An 18,277-nucleotide genomic window follows, 5' to 3' on the forward strand; every position below is an offset into this window, starting at 1 on the left:
GAGATCGTGCCGACACTCATGGATATTCCCTCTCGTTAATCCCATTAACGTCATGGGGATATTGCCAGAGAACAATATGCAGCTATATAGAACGAGATGGACGAACAAGTGAATTGGTGAGAATATACTCTCAAGAATGTCTTTAAATGTATGTGTGCTGTCTATTTATACACATACACACACATACATGCAAGTGGATATTTATGGACATATACATAGATATTTATGAAAAGCTAATAATATGATTTTCAATGAAAATCGTAAATGTCCGCAAATATTTGATTACCTATCATTACTCATGGAATTCCAACAACTCGATAATATTATTTCATATATACAATACTACTACACTTATACAGTTTAAATATTCATCAAATAGATATGCACAAACAAAAGGATTTAATTTGATAACGAACCTTATAGAAATGTATATATACATATATATGTGTGTGTATGTATATCTGTGTTTGTTTTCACAATTAAAATTTACTAAACTCCAGAAAAAATATCATTTTAATAACAATGAAACGATAGTTTTTTTATTTTACTATAAATACATACAATAAAATATATATTTCAAATAATATTTACTGCAAATATAATTTTTCAGAGATTTATATTCATTCTTAGTATCTATATGTATTACGCAGTATATTTTTCTCTATTATTATTGATAAAAATAACTAAGGGAGGGTATATTAGTTTTTATTAAAAAAATATACATTGAAAAACCCGTAAATGGGCTAATTAATTTTAACAATCGAGAATATGAAGAATATAAAATTTTTATTCGGGCAAAAAAAGCGTAAAACAAATACTGATATTAGTTTTGCAAGTGATATATTATTTAAATCAATCAACAGAATAAGATATCCTAAATATATATAGTAATATTTAATAAAATGAATCTGGACGGAATATAATTCGAACAATAATAAATTGTTTTTTTTTTTTTTTTTTTTTTTTTTTTTTTTTTTTTTTCAATTTTATTAGAAATAGGACAATATATTTTGTGGGTATTATTTATTACGAATAATATTTTGTGGATATATTTTTTTATTGAAAAGATAAATAATGGTCAGGTGTAAAAAAAAGATTGGGAAGGAAAAATTTCAAATTTTATTTTTTTCTTTGTTATTAATTATTGTTATTTATAAAGAAATGTGATCCTACTATCTATCTTTTTAATGGAGGATAAATTTTTTCCAATTTATGGAGATTGAATGGTGAAAAAAATTAATAGGATTTCGCCGAGTATAAAATGTAAAAAAAAGTGAAAATTAGTTATTAAATAAAAAGTATAAGCCGCAAATGACTTTTATTTAAGTGGCAAAGAGCTCCATGGAGTGCAAAAAATATCATATCCCGGTGTTGTTTAAAGATAAAAGGACGTTGCGGGCGAGTTTAAGAGTCTGCGTCATGAACCAGCGGGTGTGAAGCACGTGCGCTCGTCTCTGCAGAACACAATGTAGGCTCATCTTCACTTGTGAAGCAAAAAACAACTGAAAAGTTTTTAAAAAAGTGTTTGACTACAAACAGGAAAAAGAACATGACAAGTGACTTGAGAGTAACGAGTTTTTTTGAGCCCCAAGATTTGATAAGTTGACTAAGACTTGAGACTTAAACTCAAAGCATGGTTATTAAACCGGCCAATATGTCGCCTGTCTTACAAACCTACATACTCAGCTCTTTAATTTATATCCCTAATTTGCATTCCAACCAACGCGACGTCAAAACAAAACATCGTTTTCTATCTTCCTTTCGCATAATTTACGAAACTGCCTTTTCGCAACAAAGTAAATTGTTCATTAAAAAAAGAAGAAGACAGTGAACAAAAAAAGTGTCAATTGTCCAAATTTTTTTTACTAATTTCACTTTTCTTTTTTTTTTTGTTCCCAAATAAATTTTTTGAAAGAACTTTTGGCTGACCCAAATTGCCACGTAACGACCTTATTGTCTTTATACCAAAAAAACTTAGTACCTTTATTTTTCTTCTCGATTTTCTCCAATTTGATGAAAGCCATGATGAGAAGGTAGAACTTAGTGTTGATTGGTTTAAAATTTTTCAGCAAAGACAAACAAAATGAAATTAGCAATTTCTCTTGTTCTGTCTTGCAGTACTGTTACTCGTAGTTTTATAAACTCAAAAGGCATCTCTAGTCCGATTAGACGGCAGAAACTTTATAAAGAATATCGAATCAAACGAATGGAAGGTATTAAATCACCCTCAGAACTAGACGTTGAAGCAACAGTGACTTGTCCTCGTAGTCTGCGTTGTCGTTCAGATACTGCCTCGAGGAAGCTAGATGAGTCTTTGGATCTGTACTTGTTGTACATATATATGAACATTGAACAAGTACAAAGCAAAAGCAATAGCAAGAGCTAGAGCAGGACCAAAAAGACTATTCCTACTGGTGTGTGATACTGAGATAGAGAACGAGAGAGATGAATGAATAGAAGAAGAGACTAAAGTACGTGTGCAGCATTCCAAAACCTCATCTGTTATTTGTCATCCGGCTTCTATTCCGTACTATAGCTAGCTAGTATTATATATATATATATACATATATATGTAGTTGTATACGTTAACTCGATCGACCCTCATCGGCCAAACTAACCTAACTGCTTCTTCCGGTAATCGAACCGGCGTTCCTTGACTTGTAAGTTTATTGACCAACTAGTATTAGTTATATTATACTGAGTTAGGAATGCTAAGAGTTGTTTTGTCAATACATGTAGGCGTATATTTATTATATATGTGTATATCAGTTGAATAAATATATTTAGCTTGTTCGGAACCTTTTTTTTTTGCCCAAAATCAACGAAAATGTTAAATAATGATGATGTTTATTTACGAAAATAATTTTGGGACCATGGGTTTCCGGGAATTTCGCTTCCGGTTATCGATGTGTTGAGGCACAGAATGCCTGTGTGGGTGTAATATGTTGCTTTAGATCTTTATTGATGAGGTGGAATTCCAGTGGCTTATTCTCTGAACGATTGCGTGAGTACGTCGACAGTAATCATCTATTCACGGGTGATCTATATCGAGAACCGCGATATCAAACTCTTGGGTCGATATCTAACACTTGTGATAGAACTAGGTTGGGTAGTAGACATTAAAAAATCCGAGCATTTGAATCTTCATGTTTCTGCTGGTATAATAACTACGTTGTGTTGTAATTTATTTTTTGTGATTTGTTGAATTCTTTTTTTATTACTTTATCCCAGGGTAAGTGTAAGAATTTTTTTTTAACGGCAGAAAATTATGACAGAAAACTAGAAAACGGAGATTGCAGTTTTAAGTTCAGAAAATTATTTTTTCTCGCGATAATCAATCACTTAACTAATAATTGTATAAAAATATGACCTTTGAAAACTTTAAAGTATTTTTTGAAAAAGGCTTTAAATATTTTTTTCCAAAAAAATTTTTTTACGTCAAATTAATTTGGAAAAAAAAAAATCAAATTGTCAAAATTTTTAATAGAATTTCTACATAAAATTTTAATAACAATCTACATAATTTGTAAGTGATATAAAAGAAAATTTCATGACATCGTATGACTTTGAAACAAAAAGATCAACTGTTATTTTTATTACATAGATTTAAAAAATGTCTTGTAAAAACATTAATGAGATTTACTCACGCAAATGTGAAATGTATAAGTTACTAAACCTGTCAACCAGTGTGTCATAAAAAAGCTAAACAGCCCGTCTGCTGCACTTGCATTTCCCAGGGAAACTCATTTAAATTTCAATTTTAATTAAAAGTGAAAATAAATTAAATTATTTATAAATAAAAATTCTCTAACTATTATCAATTAACGAATTGCTAACTATTGCGCCAATAAAGTACAATATTAACAGTAACAATCGTAAAAACTAAATAAAAAATGAAAAAAAACCCAACATTATTCTCTTTTGTCTATTCATCGAATTGGCCATACTCCTCTGGGTTACTTTTGAAACTTTACTCGTTTCGCATCCGTTCCGCACGCTCGCGCCTCTAGCAATCCCATCTGGTTTTCGTTTAGTTGAATTAAATTCGATTAATTTAACACCGTAGCTTCCATCCAGTTGAGGCAAGAAAAATATATATCCGGCGTACTGGAAGCACTGGTGTACTTGCGCCGCGGCAACTCTTGCACTCAGCAAAAACCCTGTGTCTGAATGATAAAACTGGATGGTACCGTTGCAACTACTCTTAACCAGACACCAGACAGAGATAATCTAACTCTTATACATTGTAATATAGAATGATAACAATTTTACCTCATCCACTGTAAAAACCCCGTTTCAATTTCTCAGCTTTCATCATCCCCCATTTATGCCGCTATATTTATATATCTATACAGTTTTACTTTAATCCTTAGGTTGTAGTTGTCAGCTGATGAGAAGTCAAATGAGACAAATCTTTGTATTTTTATTTTTGTTGGACTGTTTGCAGTGGGGCGCTTGTAAGATTGCTCGGACCTCGAATTTGAATTTAAATTTTCATTTTTTTTTTTAAATATCCAATTGATGCGACTTTAGAGAAAAAAAAATTTTGGAAATCAAAATTTTATTTTTTCCTAAAAAAATTTTATGTTGGGTTTAATTTTCATTTAAATTTGAAAAAATGATGAATGTAAGCAAAAATAAAATAAACAGTAAAAATTTGACAAAAAGGATCAAAAATTTTTTGATCTATTGTAAGTAAAAGCTAATCTACAAATAAAAATTAACAATTGGGATAAACGCACAACACATGAATTGCACCAAATAAAATTTAACGGCTCTGTTTTCGTAATCATTTCAATTTAAAAACAGAATAAAAATAAATTCATTCACAATAATAAACAAAACAAGAAACGTTGCAATGATTTGTGAGCATTTACAATAATTTAATGAATTGAGAATCATTAATTGTTCTTTAGTACAAAATTATTGGAACGGTATATATTTAGTACACCCTTATACCCAGTATAGTTATATCTCCGTGATTTTAACGATTTCGAAAATTTATCTGACCCATAAAACCGCGTACAGAAACCCAGCATTGAATAAATTTCGATAAATCTCCGAGTCGATTGGAGCGTGAATTTTCGCAGCTATACGTTCAGACAACTATATCTATAGATCTAGATGTACATTTATATATATATATGTAAATATACATATATATACAGAAATGTAGTAAAGGTTAAAATGGCCGTTGAACAGTTGGCGGTAGTGATTCACTTGAATTTTAAATTGTACCGAATTTCCGAGATTTTTCACCGCGCAGCTTTCACATATGGGTAAAGTACGTCTGTATATCGATCAATTGAATTTTCATGAAGCATTCAGAGGGGAAAAGGTTGATCTGCTAAGCTGCAATTGCTCCATAAATCAAGAGATAGGTATTTCTCGTATGATGTCTAGATAACTCATCCACCGGGATGATATCTACACATTCATACTTGTACATATATATATATATATATATATATATGTATACATTTATCGATGTGAGTAACGTGTCCGTCAAGCTTTCGTCGACAGTAGAGGGACTAGAAAGCATGTCCTAAGCATATCAGCTAGTCTACTCAACTGGCGCACACCCTCGACTAGCACATATGACTTTTAGCTTGATGCACGTCAAACCAAAGTCCCTGACGTATCATCCCCTCATGCTTGGTTTATTCTCTTGTGTTTCTCTACTGGCTACACATTGCTGACTCCCTTTCCCCAAATATACACAATCGCTCGTTAAGATAAGAGTACTTTCCCTTTATTACTTGATTGCCGGGCCAAGGAGGAATAAATTCTCTGATTTTCTATCATTTTAACTCACACATTCCCCGTTTACGCTCTGACACATCATATATATGTATATATGTATATATAGATGCCACAATTGATCGATGAACAATCTTTTGGGCTTTTTCTTTTATTACACGTCTCATATATACGGTATATATTCAGATTTGCCCATATATATACGGATGTACACTTTTTCCGTACGGGAAAAAAAATTCAAATTTTGAAAATCCAGTTGGTGCAGCAGGATTTTGGCCTGTTGCTCTCATAGGCCTGCGTTTTGTTGCAGCACCTATTTTTTCCCGTGTAGATGCTCAAGATCGGAATTTTAAATAATAAATAAAAAAAAAAAAATCTAATAATCAATATAGAGACACTCAGTTTATGACTATCAATTCACACTTGACGACATTATATATTTTCGTTAGTATAAATGTGTATTGACAATAATTTAATACGGAGGGTAAGCGTTAAATTTAATGACGCACGGAATAACGTGAAATAGTAAAACGATAATGTTAGTGACGCGAGATCCACGTACGCGAATAACTCGTATATAAGGGCAGTTTGTTTGTCCACTCACATACGTAATACATGTATGTGTACCATAGATACACAAGCAACCAACTTGGCAGGTCATAAACTTTAATAAAACGAGCTGTGCTAGCACCAGTACAGCGCAGATCTCAAACAAACCTAAACAATGGTACACACGATACGTCAGCTGCGCTATCTTTATCTTTATAATGGTGTCTAGTACTCTAGCATTTGCCTTTTGAATTGAACTCGCAACCCAGTGGTGGTTACTGGTGGGTTCTGTGTGTACGGGTTCAAAATTTGAATTTTTTTTTCAAAATTTGAATTCTCTTTCAAATTTTGAAATTTTATCATAAAAAAATTGTCTTGTTGCTCAAAAAGGACCTCGTCCTGTTGCAGTACCTACTTTTTTCCGTGTAGTAGATCATCAATAAATATTTCATCTCTTTTTTATAAAATAAAATTTTAAAAAATCAGCCAAAATAATTATTATTAAAAATATAGAGTCTTTGTTTGAAAAAATTCGAAGTATTTATTGATTAAAAAATTTAATCTGATACCCAGGATCAAAGTATTCCATGATGGACAAAATAAAAAAGGTATCATATGTGCATATATAGAGCAGTAATGTATGTTATTGAAAAATAAAAAATTTGATACAATTCAAAATGCTGAATATTTTGAATTGAGGGTACAGGAATGCACGAAATACATCGACACAATTATAGAGTTCAGTCGTTAACCCAATTTTTGACATATCGCCTCGTGTCCGTTAAATTTTAGCTCTTATTCGTCAATTCGTCACACAATGCAATCGTATTTCACAGTCGAGTTATTAGATTATAAATATTTTTGTCTTTTTATTTATTAATTATTATCACAGTTAAATTCTTCGAGTGCTTTAAACGCATGACAAATCATGTGGAAATAATTTTTTAATAATGTAATACGATGCAATGACATATGGCGGCTTTTTCGACCATCAGTGTACTTTTACTGATCAATAAATCATTTACCAACCGCAATTTATATATTGGAGTAAATGGAATATAAAATATTTATAGGATATATATATAGACATACGTATATGTATACTGTTGTTCAGCCCAGCCCCTCTTCAGTAATAGTTATAATAATATAAAAGTAATATTACACTTTTCGAATAAATATACAATTTATCTGATTACTATACTGGCCGTGATAATTTTTGGTCAGTAGATTTCTTTCATTTATTAGATAATACCAGATAGTTTTCTTATTAATGTTAGCCGTTAGTGACGTTACGGTGTTTCCTTAGGATTATTTATTACATCGAATACGGGTGTGAACTTCCTGGCGAAAAACATCTGCGTTGTATCTGCGCTTGAAACATGATTCTGATGACAGTTTTCGTTCTTTACTAATATGTCACACCCTCATATGTAGTAAAGCAGACGAGTCTGACTGCTGTGGCTTCTGCTGCTGTTACTCGGCCACGCCAGACTCAAGTTATTACACGATCATCTGTAAAGCAGTTTACTTTTTTTTTTTATTTCATCTCTTTGATGACAGAAATGTCAGATATTTCCGGGCTAATGCTCGAATTTAAATATAAGAAGATAAAAATTATATTTATTTGTATGTTCGCTGATTATTAATTTTGTTTTCAATAATTAACTTTATTCTTGGTGAAAAAAAAAAAAAATTGTTAGTTATGATTTCAAGTAGATTTATAAAAATGCGTCACGAAAAATAGTTCATTAAATTTTTAAATTTTAAAATTTAAATAAGTTTAATATGAACAGTAATAAAAATACGTGATTTGCATCCATGCTTTTGCAATGACATATTTGAAATAAAAAATATATATTTATATATAACACGTTCTCGATAAAAATTAATTTTTTATTTCATCAGTACTAAAAATATATAAAGACAATTTTATTTTATTCCAACAACGGATACCTCGATAATTTTTAACTTCTGCCAGCTCTTCAATTAAATTAACTTTGCCATATAATTCAATATTTCTATTGAATAAACATGTCAAATCGGAATTTTAAATCCATGCGTGCGTATATTTAATTTTACTTACGGAGGGCTGGGCCAAATTTAACGTCAAGGAAAAAATTCACATTTTTTTATTTTAAGTCTAAATCTTTTACTTTTTACGTATTAAAAAAAAATAAGATAAATCCTATTATCATAAAGAAATTTTTCATCTTCAAAATTTAAAGTAGTGACTGACAAGGAAATTTAAATAAGTAATATGATTTACAATAGAATCGGTGGCTGGGGTAAAGCCAAAAAATTTAATCAAAATTTGGACTGTCCAACTTTGCCTTCCCCTGATTCAAATTTCAAATAATTAAAATCAATAAAAAATAATGAAATATTAGGTAATTAATGACTACAATATATCAATTTATTTTTTTAGTATTTATACTATTCTATAAAAAAATTGTTTACCATGGCAATAGATCGTCGTATTAAAGAAGAAATATATAAATGTGTATGTTTATATTCTGTTTGCACAAAAATACAAATAGACCGAAAAAAAAGTATATGAACTACCGAAACTCTATCACTTGTCATAGAGTAGTATAAAGTTACTTTATCTCTAAAAACAAACACATAAACTACGGCGCTTTACTGTCTATAAATATAACCGCGTATATATATGAATATATACATATAGCTTTTTTTTTTTATTCGTAACCACATATCTGGCGTCAAAAGCATATTATTTACGCATATGAAATTAAAAATAAAAATATATAATAAAAAATAAAAAAATAAATAAATATATATATATATATATATGCCATGAGGGTACATATCGTGCGACCGAGATAACGTTTACTCGATAGTGTGGCGAGCGAATTTGTATTAAAATTCTCTACTCATGAATTTAGCGTTTTTATTTTCCCGTTTGTGTAGAGAGTACAGAGCGCACCGCATGAACCTCGGAAGAGTGAGTAGGTTGAGGTCGTACCTCGGATAAGGGGGTAAATTGAACCCAGTTGCGATCTAAACTCTCTCTTTCTCTACTTCACAGTATGTAGAGACAAGTGAGAAAGACATACAATATATATACACATATATACATATATATATACATATATAAAACGGTGACGCCGGTACTGCTGCGTGACCTGTCACCGTGAGCGCCGTGGGATTTATAAGCGGACGCCAAGTTATCGCATATTTACCCCAGCCCGTTGCCTCTTTCACCCATACGACTCTCCACCTCACACATTTTCATTTTCTCTTTTTTCCTCCCCCCTCTCTATCCCCCCTACCCTGGCTTCCTCTCACAGTCTTCGTCAACTGACTCCTCAACCTGCTGTAACTTTTCGCTGACAGGTAAATGCAATACTTATTTATATACCACTCGACACCTCATGATATCTCCATTCCCCTCTCTATTCTCTATACATACAATTGTCGATCAATTCCACAGTTTATAAAAATCTAAAAACACAAATTCATTCATACAACAAAACAATATCATTTTTTTATTGACACTTTCAGCTCATCAGCCTAAAATGATCAGATAAAAATTTTTTCCACCCGATTTAGTGACAAATAAAAATATTTTATTGCACACTAATTTCGTCTTAACATAATCTACACACACACAATATTTAGTCCGGGTGGGTGGTAATGGTAGTGGTTAGATGAGATATATTTTTATTAGCTTGTTTTGTTCTCGCTGATGGACTATAAAAAAACGTAAACTAAAACGAATATTTAAGATGTATATAGAAGCAGGTTTTTAGTGAGTAGAGAACGGCTTTTACGAGCTTCCGTCGTAGAGAGAGAAGGAGGGTAAGGGTATGTACAGTATACAGAAGGTCGTAAGTGGTCGGGAAGATAATTCGTCAGTGAGCTGTCTCGTTTGTTTCCGCCAGGAGTCGGACATTCCTCACGGTTTTAAACTTATACACACATATATATATACCTTTGCCTTTGCATTTACCTTTACTTCTACCTCTACTTCTATACTACCTCTATGTCGTCTTTATATATATATAAATCCTATTATATCTTATCCGTATATGCTTTATGTCCATTTGGTTTTGCGGCCCAAAGTGGATGTTTACGACGTATATTGGGCCCTCATATATTATACGAAAATGCATCGTAGACAACAAGAGGATTTATTGCCTCTATCGGAATCCAGGTTATCAGCAGGAAACTTTTAACGAAATAACTCTCTACCGTACATGCATTATAACTGACTTATTACTATCTGATGCCTTTTCACATCCTAATACATACTTGATACTACCCGTCAGAAATTTTCATCCCTCCCTTTCATACCTCTGTTGCTTTACTTGCATGTTCATCGCGTATATAAAATTCTCAAATTACGATCTTCATTAGCCGTGCTAATTTTTTAGATATGAAAAAATAAAATTAAATGTTTACATCGAATAGTCTTTTAATGTTTTTTTTTATAGTGACTGAAAAGTCTCTTAATTTTACTCCACTCCCGGTAGACCGCTATCGATCTAAAGTGTATTTGTATTTGTAGCCTTATTTTTTTTTTTAACGACACGACGATTATCTGGAATTTCGGTGTACGTTGGACTGGGACTTAAAATTTTTATCAGTTTGGAATAATAGCCTCGTAATTCACTGAGCTATGTATGTGTGATGTATATATTATACATTTATATATTTTTTTTTATTTGTTTAATTCAGGATAAATTATAATAACAATAAAAACTAATTGGGATTTTAAGTTTTGCTTTAAAGTAAGTTAATGAAATGTGAAATGTCATGATCTTGTGATAAATAATTTATATTTAATTGTCTTGATCGTTTAAATCTTTTTACATTGATTAAGATAAACACGCAGACTTTTTTTCTTTTTTTTTTTTTTAAATAAAATTTCTGATTTTGTTCGAGAACAGAAAAAAAATTTCTATAAAAATGACAGAAAAGTCTATAACATTTACCGAAGTTTCTCTGTAATTTATACAGAACAAAAAATTAATTTTTACGAGGGAAATTTTTTTTAAAAACAAACTTCTGAAATTACAAAAGTATTCGATAAAGATAACATCATACTTATGTAGATTTTACATGATCAGTAAATATTACATAAAGTAATAATGTACATTCTATTAAAGAAATATGTAATTTTTGCACAAATTTATCTGCTAGTGTTACATTTTGTTATTTATAAAAATAACAAATTTTATCTGTAAGTGTGAAAGATAACATCTTCAGTAAATTTAACAGATTTGTTTCTGTAATTTTTACAGACCTGTTTTATCTGTGAGTTGGTTACAGTGACAGGAGCATGACGTGTCAGTTTAAAAATTTTGTGTTGTACAAATTTTTCGCTCACGTCCTTCTCATAAAATTTATTAATAATTTGATTTTTATAAATAATTTCAAGAAAAAAAAAAGTTGTGTCAAGTTTTTTAAATCACATTTTATATTTTTTAAGTTGTAGTAAAAAATTTTCTATTGTATTGTAACTTTGAAAGGATTGTTTTTTATCTTGACTAGTATAGGAGTAAAGTATTCAAAAGTATATATAATAAAAGTATGGCGAAAAGTTTTAATTTCCGTTAGAACATCAAACGGGAAATGATAAGAATGATTCCTGTGGTTTTTGCTTTGACTCAGAAGTGCTTTTAAAAAGACAAAACCAAAAATAAAAGAGATACCGAATACAAAGTCACTAGACAGTCAGAGATTACAGTAAATTGAAAATGTCATAGAGAAAAAAACCAGGACAAAGTAAGATAACTCTATACAATTGAGAACAGCAAACTTTTTTTTTTTATCAAAAAAACTTTTATTACAAAAATTTTTGCGCGTCTAATCAACTCCTTAGTACGTTTTCATCAAACGATTATTTTATTGTAGAATCGATAGAAAAATTTTTATCATCTCAAGTTATTTCATTTTTTTTTTTTTTAACTAGATAACGGCAGTTTCCGTCCGTTACACGCATATATATATTATTTATGTCAATCATATAGATTTATCGTAGATTATTAAAACAAAATGATAATAAGTAAGACAACACACACGAAAAATCCATTAACAGATTAATATTACTCAGAAACTTAAAATTTTATCAGATTAATCTACATTTCAGCGAGCATTTATTTTTTAGCGTGCAGGCAGGTAGATATATGAAGCATTACACATTATCATTATTTTTAAATTATTATTTTACTTTACGTTCACCAAATTCCATTAGCTAATGCAGATTATTTCATTATAATTATTTAAAATAATACCCAAGATAATCAATCAATTTTATAAATAATTACAATTAAAATTGAAATCATTATATTTTATTTTTCAGAACAATTTCAAGACAGCTGTCATTAAGACCTTCGAGGTCAAAATTAGAGATAATAAGACCTTTCGACTTGTTGAAGGCTTCGGTGAAACAATTAATGCTGGAAATGTTTGCAAGAGGTAAGGAGTTTCATTTTTTTATCCATTCCAAAATCTTTGATATATTTATTAAATATAGGAAGGGTTGAATTCAATGAACTAATTTTTTTTTATTTTACTATAAACTTTTTTTATTTCATTTATATTTTTAAAAAAATTAGACAAGTTTTAAATTTTTTATAAAAACAAATTTTTATTTTTGATGCTCAAGAGTTCAAAAATACCAGGAAATTTTCAGATTTTTTTTATTTTTCAAAAAAGGGTTATTATAAGTAAAATTAATTTTCGTATTTTTTTAGTAAAATTTGATGAGTAAAATAATACATATATATAAATATAGTAAATATAGATTTCATAAGCGAACCAAATTTAAAAAAAAAAAATTTTGCCTTAAACAAATGTAAAAATTACTTTGATTAATATTAAAGTAATGAATGACAATTTAAAATAATTTTGAAAAAAATTGGTGGGTAACATTTGAGACAAATTTCATTTTGGCCTCATCTAAAAGAAATCTATACCCGAGTTGAACCTCATCTATGCCTCAGAGTTAAATATGTCGCATAAACTGAGACTTGTCTAAACTCTTATTTATATGAATTTCAAATGTTGAGGTCAAATTGAGGTCCAAGGCCGGAATTATTTTTGACTCGAGTACTTCATTGTGCGCGACCTTTCCTTATATATATATATTAGTAAAATTAATAAGGAAATTAGAATCGATTTTCATTTATTATCTCAGTATTTCATCAAAATTTACTATTCATATACAAATAACAATAATTTATTTCATAAAAAAATTTATTTAAGCTATAAACGAGCTCACAATTATTTCGGGCTGTTTTTAAAAACTTTAAAACTCTTGGCGTTGATAACGATAGTGGCCTCGTAAAATTTTATTTACATACTTAAAAATAATCAGGAAAAATTCCTCAGATCCCAAAGTAAACTTTGTTGAAAAAAAAAAACATAATTTTAAAACTTTTAAACGGATAAAGTTTTTTTTTTTAATTTTCAATTTACAAAATGAAAAGTTGAAACTAATTAAATCGAGATGTAAGTTTGATAAATATTATATACGAAGTATAATACAAAACAGAGAGAAAAATATATGTGTATATAAAGAAATCGATTTTATGTCCAATAGTACTGGTACACTTGATTACACTAACGCTATAAAATAATCGCGAGAAACTAGTTTTTCGTTTCCTCAGCAATCTCTGTATATTGTACACGAGACTCATTATTTATCAGATTAGTAAAAGCCGAGCCGGCATCTCCCTACACTGCTGTGGCAGAGTATATACTACATATTATATAGCTAGACCCGTTATTCTTAGAGTCTGCGATGGTGCGAAGCGTTCACAAAAAACAAAAAAAAAAAATTCTAAAAAAACTCGACCCCCAAGTATTTTTCCTGCTTGCAGGGGGTCTTCTTTCTCCCTTTATTTATTTATTATTTAGATTTTTTTCTTTTTTGACTCCTAAAAAACCTTCCGCGCCTCGGGTTCTCGCCCTTTGAATGAGATCTTTTCGAGTAGGGGTGTAGTACGAAATTTTAAAGCGGTCATACACAAGAGAAAAATACGCGCGGGTGCAATTCTATATGCTCGTTGACGAGCTTCTTCTGCTTTTTTTTTTATTTCATACTGTATACACAACTTTTTACTTTCCTTTCTTTACATTTTTTATTTTTCTCAAACAAAAAAACCCATGGCAACAAAAGAAAAATAATAACGAAATGAAATATGAAAATTCATACTTTTGCGGTAACAAAAAAAATCTTTATATAATACCTCTCATTTCGCTTTTATTATCTGGTTAATTAAATATCCCGCTGGTTTCTTTATTTTACTCTTTATATACACGCTCATTTATCTCGCTACTTCACTCTAATTATATTATGTAAATTAACGAGTTCATTTGTCTAAATATATGATTAACCCGTTACAAAAATACGTTTTATTATTACATATATTTTTAATAATTACATAACCATGTGTGTCTAAATTGCTGAGATTCCAACAGACCCGAAAGTTCACAAAATATAATAAGAAATCTAATTATTTATATTCGAAAAACAAATTGACGTAATTATTGAGTCTCTCATTAATTATTTTGTAAATTTTTAATTAAACAGCCGCAATTTTGATAAAGAATTTTTCTGGACTGTCTTAAAAATCTATAGCTAATTAAAATTAAGCAGATCAATTGCTTATCTGTAACTGGGTCGTGTGTTCGATCATATGAAAGTACGAAGAATTAAAGAAATTTGATGTTCAAGCTGAATATCAAAGTAAATCTACGTCGTATATAAAACTACATCGGTCTTATTTTTTGTGACAATGATAATATGCTTTTAATACCAATTTATTGTTTGATATTTATTATGGTCCCTAATTAAAGTGAGTGTAGAAAGAGGGAAAGTGAGAACGTTCAAGAATTATCACATTTTTTTTTTAAGAATACGCTGGCTTTCTATTGTTCGCTTATACTTAATGAAAAATAAGAGAAATTTTTCAATTACTTACACAAAAATTTCTGACAAATTGGGATTCTCTATAAAAAAAAAAAAAAAAAATCGTATTTATAAGAAAACTTTCAAAACAATTTAAATAATTAATTAATATGAGGAACAAATATCGTTTGTAATGTAATTTGAGTTTAAACGAAGAAAAACAAATTTCAAAAATCATTTTCTGGATCTTCGAACTTTTTAAAAATAATTGTAATTTTTAATTGCGTTGAAAAGTTGGCTTTTTCAGTCTAGGAAAAAAAAAAAAAAATTGTTTCTGTAATTTCGTATGGACTGAAGTAATGATCAATAATGTGGCCGTTTTATTAATAGACTCATGAGTCGGATGGAGATCGATTATTAGAACAATAGTTACAGACACAATCAACATCCTCAGTATACCCTGGAGGGTTAATTATCCCCTGCCACGTCTTTTATTCCCCTAATTACTTTATGACGCACTATATAATGTGTGTCCTCACTCCATAGGCCTCATTCCTCATTCAGCTCGTTTCTCGCTTCTCGTTCCTCGTGGCCATTTTCGATCGTCCTCACTACATTACTGCACACTATACACAACATTTGTATCTCTTACTGTTCAGCATCTCTCATTTTCCCTGTATTCCCTGTACTGCTTTATATTGTCTCTTGTAGAGGTTCTTCCATGTATACATCCTCGACTCACGCACCCTCGAACCCTCGACATCATTTTCCTGTCCCCTGTTCCCCTGCTCCCTCGACAGACTATAGTCACAATATACATACATATACATGTATGTACGCAATATATACACAGCCCGGCTCAACTTTCGGGGAGTTAATTGCGCCGTTGGAATTTCAGTGGCAAATTATTCTTTCATACCCTACGCGGCAGGCGTATACCCTGGGAAATTTATTATCTTGTTGGGCTTTTTGGCTTTCCGTTGGCTTTCGCTTTTTTTCCGACCATGTACACCCACATTTTTTTCCTTCCGCAATGCGTGAACACATTGATGTGGATGTGTGTTTAAATATTTACTAAAAGACGGAAATAACACTTGGGACTTGAGAATATTAAGTGAGACACGATTGATATTTAAATTTATTATTTATGCTCGGGTTTTTTTTTTTTTAGGACATGCTGATAAATTTTTTTGTATAAAGTTTTATTTCTCAAACTTGACAGATAAAATTTTTACAGAATCAATTCAGATTTTACAACTTTTTTAAAAGAAAATTTATTCAATTGGCAAATTTACTTAAATTTTTTTACCCCCATCAGGTTTTTTTAAAAATATTAAACACTTGGTAGTACGTTTTTATGTGAAGTTAAAAATTATAAAAAACTTTCAGGTCATATAATTCAAAATACATATTTTAAAAAGTAATCGACACGTTTTTATGAACGTGGATCATAAAATAGTGATAAGCGATGCGAAAACTACCGTTAAATTTATATTATCTCTTGTTTCATGTTACTTTAATTTTACTACAATAGAGTCGCCGCACTAAAGTGCCACATTTCAATACCATTTTATACAAAAAACTGACAAGTTATGCTCGATATAGTTCACTGAAAACCTTTTCAATTTTCAATGGTAAATAAATTTTTACACCCAGCGAATTTTTGAGTAAAAATTACTTATAAACTTTGGTACCGTGAGGACATCGAGCCAGTAACTAAATTTTTACTACGTCATTAATAGAAATCGCACTTTATTTACGTGCTACGAGTAGTATATTTTACAATATGCATGGGAAAAATTTAGATATTCGCCACATGTCCTCACAGTGTCAAACTTTTTGGTTTTTACTAAAAATTTCTCTGCATTCAAGACTCATGTTATTAATAAATCGATAAAAAAGAAATGACAGTGCTAGAATATCAGAATACTCCAAAAAATTTATTATTTTATTTTTTATAACCCATTTTACTGCAGATACTCCGTTTTTCTCAGCAAATTTTTTTTTTTCAAAATTTTTGAAGGATCTCATTATGACCCCAAATACATGTCGCTCTAAAACATCCATAAATATTTTATGAACACTCAGTTATGAAAAAAAAAAAAAAATTTAAGAACATTTGGGTCCAGCTGATTGTATCTCGTCTTTCCCTACTTCACTCATAAAAAAAAATAAGTGATGTCAAAATGCTTGTGATAAAAATTTTTTTTTGATATTAACTCATAAAATATGGAATTATAGCACCGACAAGACTAATAATTCAGTGTTTATTGTCTATAGTCGTAGACTCGCATCAACCGCGAGACATTTGCACGAAAGACAATACATATTGTTAACTTAGACAGTATCATTCGTCGACGTGACTCACGGAGGAAATAATTATTGTCGTCGAGAAGCTTTAACTCGTGGCAATTTATGACAACGACCTAAGCTATCTTGGGTCACAACTCACAACACATTTAATGTCTCAAATGTGACTTTAACGAAAAAAATTAACCGTCATATTTATTCCAATTAATATTATTTTTTATTTCCTTCTTTACTTATACATAATTGAATGTAATATATAATATATTATAGATGATAAATGATATAATAAATAAAGATAAAGTTTAAATAATAAAAGGCTCCGGTGGAATACCTAATGAAGTAAAAAATAAAATTATTCAGCTAATAGAATAGATGAAAGGAAAAAATAATGGATGACGATCATCAGACGATTAGAGTCATAGTCACGACCGGAAGAAACGCCACGTGCTTATATATATCGAGATTTAACGTTCACTCGTGACTTTCTCTCAAGTGGCAAGATCATTCACCGTGACGGCGCGTGTATAGTTTCAAGTCTCTACGCTTGTGTGCACTCATCATCATTACACATGTACACGAATTTTAAAAACGCGATCATTACTTTTTTTTTTTGTTAAATTTTTCGTAGATGATTGAATGGGGACAAATAATTTATACTATGGGACATTCAAAAATTTGTTTTAATTTTTTGGCGGCAAAATTTGAATTTCATACTTCCATTAAATTTTTAACGTTTACTAAAATTATTGACATCATTAAAAAATTCTTCGTATGTCTGAA

General features: G+C 30.1%; 1 long non-coding RNA gene across 6 annotated transcripts in view; it reads left to right on the plus strand.

Annotated features, from left to right (window-relative positions):
• The window catches only part of LOC128667474 (uncharacterized), a 146,070-nt gene that overhangs the window by 88,069 nt on the left and 39,724 nt on the right, over positions 1-18,277 (plus strand). For 3 of the 6 annotated variants that reach the window (XR_008403450.1, XR_008403447.1, XR_008403452.1), the window contains exon 3: positions 12,635-12,750. This is a non-coding gene — a long non-coding RNA (uncharacterized LOC128667474). Of the gene's footprint in view, positions 1-3,127; positions 3,233-11,633; positions 12,058-12,365; positions 12,451-12,634; positions 12,751-18,277 lie in introns of those variants that run through there. The other 3 variants (XR_008403448.1, XR_008403449.1, XR_008403451.1) reach the window with 3 other exon arrangements.

The sequence above is a fragment of the Microplitis demolitor genome, chromosome 3, assembly GCF_026212275.2.
Source record: "Microplitis demolitor isolate Queensland-Clemson2020A chromosome 3, iyMicDemo2.1a, whole genome shotgun sequence".
NCBI classification, from domain to species: domain Eukaryota; kingdom Metazoa; phylum Arthropoda; class Insecta; order Hymenoptera; family Braconidae; genus Microplitis; species Microplitis demolitor.